We start from the raw sequence: 9,277 nt of genomic DNA, 5'->3' as shown, positions 1-9,277 counted from the left end.
CTAAAGAAAATTACAAAACAATACCCATAGCTGTTATTTGGAGAAGAGGGAGTGGAGTAGCATGGCGTTAGAGATGGAAATGGTTGTCCTTAAAGACATCAAGTCATGGAACAAGGAGCTGCTGACCCCTCTCCAGAGGGCTCTGCTTGCCTGGGCAGCTTATTAACTGAAATTGAGAGAAAATGGAGAAAATTCAGGGCAGAGCAGAAGATAGAGGGGCAAAGAAATGCCTGACTGATGAGGGAAGATGAAGCACTAAATGTGTTTAGCTTTGCTAAGTGATGACTAAGAGGATGTGTGATAACCATCTTCCCATCCGAGAAACATAACTGCACGGGGGAGCAAATTTTAGAGCAGTGGTGGGGACAAGGCATTGTGAAGACTCAGACTGCAGTTGTTACCTTGCCCCTGTACAGGCTGAAGGACGAGAAGAATCATCTCACAGCACCGAAGAAGGACCACTCCTGCTAGAATTCAGAAGAGGTAGTGAGTTTGGATCAGGTGTGAGATGGGGTGGGAAGGAGAAGCAGAAAATCTTGCAGCTCTGTCTCCAGTTATAGTGATCTTTTCTATCCTGCCCCTCCATTTTTCATGTTCTACCTTTTTCTGTTTAGTTGATCTGCCTCATTTAGGGTCTTCATCTCAGCCTCTTCACTCTCTCTCTCCCTGCCCTGCCCCTCCTCTCTGTTTCCTGTCTCCATTCTTGCTCACTTTGTTAATGGTTTCTTCTCTCTGTTTAACACGCCCTTCTTCTCTCTGCTTTTCCCTTGCTCATCTCTCTCTTCCCAGCCTCCCCCCCCACTTCTCTTCTTTCTCAGCAGGTAGATCTGCATCTGTGATTGAAGGTTCATTTTCCTTTCATTCTGTGGGTGACAAATTCTGACTTCGATAATCACTTGTGAAAAATGAAGAGAGAAATAAACTGCTCCAGTGGCACAGAAACTGTCTGCGATGTCTGTTAGGAATGATGGCAGGCAGGGTGAGAGGTAGGCAGTGCTGTGCAGGGTAGTTCTTTTCCTTCACAGAAAGGGAAGCTGGACTAGGGGATGACAAAGATGCTGAGCAGATTTGGAGCAAATGTGAAATTCCTCCATCAGTTTTGATCCAAGTGAACAAAGTGGAATGTGTTTCCTGAGCTCTGGGATCCTGGGGAAAACTGAGATTTGACCTTGAAATTGAGGGGAAAGGATGTTATACTGGTAGAGCCATATAGAGGTTTGGCTGCATTGCGAGGTGTGGAGCAGGCTGTGTTTGCCCATATTGCTGGCTCTAGCTTGAATTTCTGTATCCACAATGTGCTTAGGCACAGCACCACTTTGGTGTTGCTGGTAGATCATGTTGAAGCAACCGTTTGGACAGTTGCTCCATCCAAACTATGTGACCATGGATCTGCTAGGATGTCACCATGCAGGTGACATTCCACAAAGCATCAGCAATCTCTGTGTGAGTGGCTCTGATGTGGATTGTGAGTGAGTCTGGTTCATGTTCATTGAACTGACTTTGTCAGGTTACTCTGCCACAGAGATCATGATAGCTCTCTCTAAGAAAACATCTGTATGGATATGATCCTTCTTTCTACCCTGCAGGAGCTGACTCAATGCTGCTTACACAAAGCTGGAACCCTCTGTGTCTCATGGCACAGTGGTGCTCACAAAAGCAGTCATGGCAATGACACAGGGACTCTGATGCTCTGTCCTCCCTAGGGAGAACTTCTGTCAGGCATCAGTGTACAACAGAGGATCTAGGTCTGCTGGTATACACAGTGAGCCTCAGCAAATGGAAATATCTCTGCTTGCTTCTCTATACACGTAGCCCATGTGGAGTCACAAGGAAACCACAGAGTTCTCAAATCCTCTGCAGTAAAGTGCTCTTGTTTCTCCCACAGGGCCATCCTGTTTGCTTTTAGGCTCCGGTGCTTTCCAAGACAGAACTTCACATGCTGTTGGTGGCATTAGGAGACGACAGTAGATCCAGATTGAAAGGGGTCACTGATCTGTCTTTTTGTTCTTGGCAGCTCAGTGCTTGGAGTCTCCAACCTGCAGGCCCCAGTGGCATGGCAACACTTATGCTCTCAGCTCTTCCGTCTGAGAAGACATTCCCCTATGCTCTGGAGGAAGCTTTCTTCCTGGGACACAGGGGAATGAACAGTGGGTAAAGACAGATGGTAGGAAAGGGCAGACCTTGGGGCTAATTTACACTGTTCCACTTTGACTTTTCTAATGCTCCTCTTCAGTGCCATGAAATTCAGTGTATAGAGAGGTGAAAGAAGAAGAAAGGCGTTAAATAAAGAGAGAGAATTTGAAAAGAGAAGGCAGCTTGGATAGATGATGGTGGATTTGATTTGGTCTAGAGGTGACTGTGGGACTCGGGCTAGTAGGTGTGCAGAGCTATGTCCAAGTAGAAGAATTACATGAAACATGGCCATAAGGAAGCCACAGGGGCAAAAGCGAGGGGAGTTAGAAACCAGCCTGTCTTGCATGGAAGACCACATGCTCCTCAACTTAGAAGATCATGCCATTTGCTCCCTCCCACCTTAACCTGGCTGCCCACACTGCCAGACAGATGCTGCCCAACTCTTCCAAGAGTGGCACACTTAATCAGGGCAAACCTCTGTAGCCCCTCTAGGACCGCACTGAGGGAAGGAGTAACTAAGGAATACATATATGCTCATCAGCTTCTACCAGTGGGTGGGACAGTGCTACTGAGGGTGCCTGGGAAGGTGCTGGATGGGCTGCCCTGGCTGTGCTGTTTCCCCTCACTCCTTCAGCCCCCCTGTGTTCATCCACCAGTATGGCATCAATCTGGCTCAGTGAGAATTCCCATTTATATTTCAGCCTTGCCTGTGACACCGTCTCTGAGTCCCTGCAGCTCTGACGTGTGCTCGCCGGCTCTCCCAAATGCTCTGCTTCGCTCAGCCCCTCCTTCTCCTCAGCCTCCTTGCCACCCCTCACCCCACCAAGCAGTCCTGCTCTCTCTCTCCAACCAGCCCCTCATGCCGCTGCTGACGTCCTTGCTTTCAGTCACTCCATCTTCCCTAGACGTGTCTCAGCCCCTCTCCCTGTGCTCCCAATTAGCGCAATTGCCAGGTTTAGCTGGGCAGCTGGCGCATCCAAGTCTGCACCGTGAAAAGATGGGGATTTCTGCTTCAGAGCAAAGCTGCCTACAGGCTCTCCGGTACCTGGGGCCGCTCTCACAAATGCTGAGCCTTTGGTCTTGCCTCTCACTGAAAAAGTCATTGCCCAGGCTCGTAGGGATAACCAAATGTCAGAGTGACTCCCCACCTCCCTGCTCACAAATCCTCACTGAAAGCCTGTTCTATGCAGCTAGAAGCTGGCACATAGGGTGTCCCTTGCTAGGGTTGGCTGGCTAGGTAATTGGAGGAGCAGAAGATCCTCCAGAGAGCCTTAAGAAGCATATATGTGGTGTGTGTACTAAATCTGAATCCCCCACATTAAATAGGCTGGGTAGGTTTATGCTCCCACGGGCTCTTGAAGTGCACAAGCTATAAAATAACTTCTGAAGGATTAATATGACAGCCTGAGCCTTTAGATGCCAAACACCCAGAGACTGGGGGAAAGAGTTTTTGTCATGGTTTAACCCCAGCTGGCAGCTAACTACCATGCAATCTCTCATACTCCTTCTGCTACCCTCTGTGGGATGGGGAGAACTGGAAAAAAGGTAAAACCCCATGGGTTAAGTACAGCTTAATAATTCAAATAATTATAACAACACCAACAGTAATAATAATATAAGGAAATAGAGAAGAATAAACCCCAAGAAACAGAAGTGATGTACAATACTTCTCACCAAACGCTGACCATGTATTCCCAACCTGTTCCCAACCAACTCCCCCAGTTTCTATACTGAGCATGATGTGCTGTGGTATGGAATATCCATTTGGATTGGGTGTCCTGGCTGTGCTCCCTCCCAGTTTCATGTGCTTAAGGATCAGGTGGGGGACATGTAAAGGAGAGAGAATATCCAGCAAAACAGAGCAAAATGGTGGACTCTGGGGACCAGCACCTTAGGAAAGTTGGGGTTCTTCGAAGCTTTCAAAGACGGAACATAGCATAATGGCAGATGCTTGTCACAGGTAGTTTAAGCCTGGATAGAAAGGCTTCCTTTGCCTCAGGAAGCAGTACCAGCTCTAGGAGACCTTTGGCTTAGAAGTGAAGATCTGCTGATCTCACTACCTGCAGGGACCATGCATGACAGTGTCTGTCTCCTGGTGCTGCCTCTACCTCTTCCCCTATCCCTGAAAGCAGCCACCTAAGCAGAGGAGTTTGAAGTCTGCCACATTTTGAAGCTGCTTTCTCTCCCTCTTGTCCCAAACAGAGCTTCTCCCTCCCTTTTCCCTTCCTGGATCCCTGTGCACTCTTTCGAGGGTAAGCTTATCACAGCAGCCCTGCTCATCAGCACAGCCAGCAGTCAGAAATGCCACAGCTGAAATTATCCAGTCGCCAGGTCCCTTTGTAGGAGGACTGAGGTCACTGTGCCTGGCAGCAGCCAAGCAGAGAAGATACCCTCCCCAGCCACCCTTTCCTCCTCCCTCTGTCTTTCAGTATCTATCACACCTCCTTGCTGTATTTAGCTACCTACTGTGAGCTCCCTAGGAGTCTTACGTGTTCCCTGTTGCCTTCATTTCAGTATACCTCCCATAAAGCATCTGCAGCGCAAGCTATATTCCAATGTTTGCTCCCTGCCAACACATTAGAAGTCTTCCTGACACCACTGTGTTTGCATCCCAGTGACAGTGGAGGGCAGTGATTGTGGAAGCTACATGGTAAAGATGCTGAACTGTGACTTTGTATTGTTCCCAGAGAGCAAAAGAGGGAGCAGTGGTAGCCATCCAGATCTTCTGTTGCACAGGAAAAGGCTGAGAGGCTGGAAGTTAAAGGAGAGAGGACTTGTGGCCATGTTGGAAGATGGATAACTAAATCACAGCAGGCTTCTTTTGAAAGCCTCAGTGAAAACACATCTGTAACTCTGAAGAGGCCCTTTGATTTACAGACTTCTCCATGATCGCCTTATTTCCAAATAATTTACATGGTAGTAACATGAAATTTGGGGAATGGAACATAAAGGGGGAAGGCAGCCATTGAGCAGCAGTGGCAGAACAAGGGACAGTGTTCTGGGATTGCAAGGGAGGAAGGATGGGACAGCAGGGAGGAGTGGAAAAGAGAAGGTCAAAATAACAGTGGGGGTGAGGCAACTTAAATTTTTATGCTTGGTGCTGTGCAAACACAGGTAACAGGATAGAATCTGAATACCAAAAGGTCTGATTCCAGAATGGAAGTGAAAAATGGATTTTCACAGGACTGGGGGATATTCATTGGTTTGCACTTAGATCACCACAGGATAGGAAGTAACACCAAACCAGCAGACACCTTTAAAAACCTTTCTCCTTTTCCAGTCTGAGAAGAGGTGAATCCAGGGAGTCAAAGGAATGATCTGAGAAAGGGTTAGCCTGGTCCCAGCAATATGAACTTCAGTGCTGGCTGCAGCGAGGTCAGACCCCTGTCTTGGAATGATCTCCCATGGTCTCCACTGTGCTATCCAGGAGTTCATTCCTCCCTCCTGGAGGAGAGAAGATTATTGCCCTGGACTTCTCTTCCTACCTTTTAGAGGTGGCCTTTTCTGAGAACCATTATACTAATTACTTTCTGGACAAGTCTAGGTTGGCACCGAGCTTCTCAAACAACTTGACAGGCTGTTTTTGGCACCACAGCCAACGACAGCTGAGGAGGCACAACCCTTCATGTACTTCATGTATGACCGCTCTGAACCTCTTTGTCCTTTCCTTCTGTTGTCCTCTGCTGATTGAAAAGTTTCCAAGCCAAGCACTGCTGCTTCCAGGTCTCCCTAAAGAGTCTCTGAGCATTTCAGACAGTAACTTGGAGAGCCCTTACTTTCTGATTAAAAAGATGAGGCTCCATTAGCGGAGAGAGGGAGGAGAATGTGAACAAGAGTGGGAGGCCTGCCATTGACAGGGTCCCTGTTCAGTGCTTTAGGCTGTCCCCACTCTCAGTGCAATTCATCAATTTAACCCAATATGATACTGTGGTTTTAAGTGACTCCAGCATTAGAAACTCTGTCAGGCATGAGATTTATGGGGTGAGGTGCGAGAAAGGTGCTTCCTCTGCCAAGTCACACACTGTGTTCTTCTTTTCTTCCAGTCTTTGTGGGACTAGAAAATTGGGTCCTCACAGGCTTCTCCAACTGGTTTGTGAAGCCAGAGAAAAGACCAGCATTCCTGCAGAGGACTGAAGGAAATGAGTGAGCCTGCAGAGAAGGGGCTAACCAGGGGCATGAGGAAGACAAAGACTTCGGTTTTCTGTGCTTGCTCTCAAACTCTCTTTCCTGTTACCTATACCTATCCACAAGGATGAACTTTAAGCTGAGGCATCACAGCCCTTTTGGGTCTTCTCAATAGGCTCAAGAGCTGTTACTGTTTACTTCCTTATTTATAGCATGGGGCTCACCAGTGCTGTCAGGAGCTTTCTGGGAAGCAGAAACCCAGCAGCTTTCTGTATTAGTTGGCAACCTGCCTGGCTCTGGGGCTCCCAGAGTGGCTAAGGGATGCTGAAGAAAGTGTGGCAGCAGTAGGGGATGACAGTAGTCCCCTCTCAGACTTCTTTGCCAAAAGATATACAAAGAGCCAGTCCCAGCCACACCGAAAGCTCTTGATTCTACAGTATCCTGACTGGTGCTCAGTGGGGCCACGGAGGGAAGGTGCTTAGGAAAAAGAGAGAAGGATGTGGTGGAGGTGGGGAGTATTAGGAGGAGTAATGGAAGATAGAAAGGAAGAGGGACCCCGAAAAAAGCAACAAGCATGAGAAGAGTGTGTAACAGTAGCGCATGAACCAAGAAATGTGCAGCACTCAAGTGCTTTGCTTTCCTGATGCTCTTCTGCTTAATGCACTCTGTGCTTGTCCCCTTAGATTCCATTTCTGTCAGATCCAGCAGTGGCCCTGTTAGCCTCACACTAGGTAACCAGTTTGTGGTGAAAACAAGAAGAGAGAAGCCCTCAACCACCCCTGGCAGAGCAGCTGTCACAATGGATTGGCTTCCAGCATCTTGCCAGCTGCCCCTAGCGCCGGTTGTCTGCATGAGTTAAGAGCCTTCTCCTGAGCTGCTGAGAACTGCCACAGCTAGCCTGTATCATTCACAGCATCCATGAGCACAGGACTGCCGTCCGGACATCGGATGCCCTGCAGCTCCTTGGGCACTCAGCTGGTGCAGAAGGGAAGCAGCATCTATCTGCGCGTGCGCATGTACACACACAAGCACACAACTGTGCAACGGCAGCCTGGGCTAGCATCTCGCAGGCACAAATCCAAGCTGCTGCTTAGGTTTTCCCAGGCTCACACTGGGCACGCAGTGTGGCTGGACACACACATGGACACACATGGCAATGAGAGGTCTGCATGCATAGGTGCACATGGCCCATGAGAACAAAGCAGTACGCACACTGAACAAACATGCATGGGCACATCATGAAGTGTCTTTCCCACCCTTGTCATCCGGTCGCTGTAAGTACAGATTGTTTTTTGTTGCATGTCATTTCATCCCTCCTTGTCAGGGTGTTTATCACTCACTCAATCACTCACTCACTCACTCACTCAACTATATGAAATGGCCTGATTTGGCTTTCTCACACCAAAACCTTCTGCCACTTCTGTATGCCCATGCACATGGCTCTGTTTTCATTCCACACTCCTCATCCTCTCACCTTCAGCCAGCTGTGTGCCCATGGATGCCAAAGCCTGGACCCGGAGTGGGCTTGTTTACTCTGTGCCAACCAAAAGCCTGATTCCTGAGTTCTTCTGAAGGTGTAAGAAATCCCTGTGTGCTCCTCTCCCCACCCCATACCTCTCCATTTCTCACCACCCCTCATGGGGCCTCATTGCTGCTCTGGGCTTAGAAGATATTATTAAGATTACGAAAAGGGCTGTCACTTCACAGCAGCCAGGTGAAAAACAGAAAGTCTCTGCAATTAGGAATTTGCTAGGGAAGCCAGGGGAGGCAGCACCAGTAGGGTGATGGAGAAGCAGCGGGCTGCCCTTATCACCCTGTCTTCCTTCCCCTGTCCCCTCCTCTCCTGCCCTGCTTCTTCCAGTTGTCTCTCTATGCTCTCTTCTTTCCCTTCCCGGTTTGTTTGCTTCCCTGCTGATGTCCTGCCGTGGCACTACCTGCCGTGGGCAGCATCACTGCACCTTAATTAGGTCTGCGGATGAATGCGGCTGTCAGCCTCCCCGCCTCCACGCACAGGCTCCCGCTTCCTTCCCATCCCTGATAAATACAGCTGATGGGAGATCATTTATCCATAATGGCCCTCTGTGATAATAAATTCTTGTTTCTGGTGGCATTGAGGAAGAAAAGGCAACAGAAATGAAGATGGCCCTGTAGTGACAGAAATACGAGCTGTATACCACATTGGGTGATGTCTGCGGGGAAGCTGGTTAAGAGAAAGAGCATAAAAGTAAGGGTGGTGAAATACACGGAGGGCCCAAGGGTTGATCTGCTGTGTCAAAACTTGACCGACTTTGCCAAGAAATGCAGCCTTCTTTCCCCACACCCTGCTGGCATCTTCCACAGTGATGGAGGGGGCAGATGACCACTCACCCAGAGATAACGAGAGGAAGGGAGCAGGGTTGGGAGGCCGGGGAAGAACTCCCAGTGTCAGCAGGAGGCAGGGGAAATTCTGGTTGTCACTAGATGAGACGGATATACAGCAGGTTGTGCATGGGACCAGATGTGAAAGGATTGGATTGGATGGGGCTTTGAGAACCTGCCTTAGTGGAAGATGTCCCTGTTCATGGCAGGGGTTTGGAACTGGGTGAGCTTCAAGGTCCCTTCCAACCCAAACCATTCTGTGATTCTATGATCTTGGGCACCCACTGACTTTGCAAGGGAACTTCTACTTATCTCCCTGGTCTTTCAGCCTGGCAGCTAGTGAAGGTAGTCAGCAACAGGATGACATTGTGGTTAGTGACTGGGAATGAGACACAATAATAATGCATTGCTGGTACAATTTTTTGCAGGAAGGTGTAATCCAATATCAGAAGCAGCCCCTTGTCAGTGCTTTGTGAGAAAGAAACGGCTGAGAAAAACAGGCAGACCATCACATCCTGGAAATAAGAGAAGGGATGCTGGAACTGGAGAGGAAGGAAGTCTCAAAGCATGTCAACTAAAAGCACAGGAGCTGGAGAGAGGGGAGCAATGACTTTCACATGAAACAAGGCTGTCTTTTTTCCTTTCTTCAGTGCCTGGTGCA

The 9,277-nt window shown here is 48.8% G+C and overlaps 1 long non-coding RNA gene across 1 annotated transcript; it reads left to right on the top strand.

Moving 5' to 3' along the window:
* Nucleotides 1-413: 413 nt before the first annotated feature.
* Nucleotides 414-9,265, top strand: LOC134155444 (uncharacterized). The gene is made up of 3 exons (XR_009961559.1): nt 414-501; nt 6,942-7,266; nt 9,045-9,265. It is a non-coding gene; the product is annotated as an uncharacterized LOC134155444 (long non-coding RNA).
* The last annotated feature ends 12 nt before the right edge of the window (nt 9,266-9,277 follow it).

Source organism: Pezoporus occidentalis, unplaced genomic scaffold (genome assembly GCF_034315485.1).
Source record: "Pezoporus occidentalis ecotype Australia unplaced genomic scaffold, CSIRO_AGI_Poc_V1 ctg78, whole genome shotgun sequence".
Lineage (NCBI taxonomy): Eukaryota > Metazoa > Chordata > Aves > Psittaciformes > Psittacidae > Pezoporus > Pezoporus occidentalis.
This window is presented reverse-complemented; position numbering and strand designations above follow the sequence as displayed.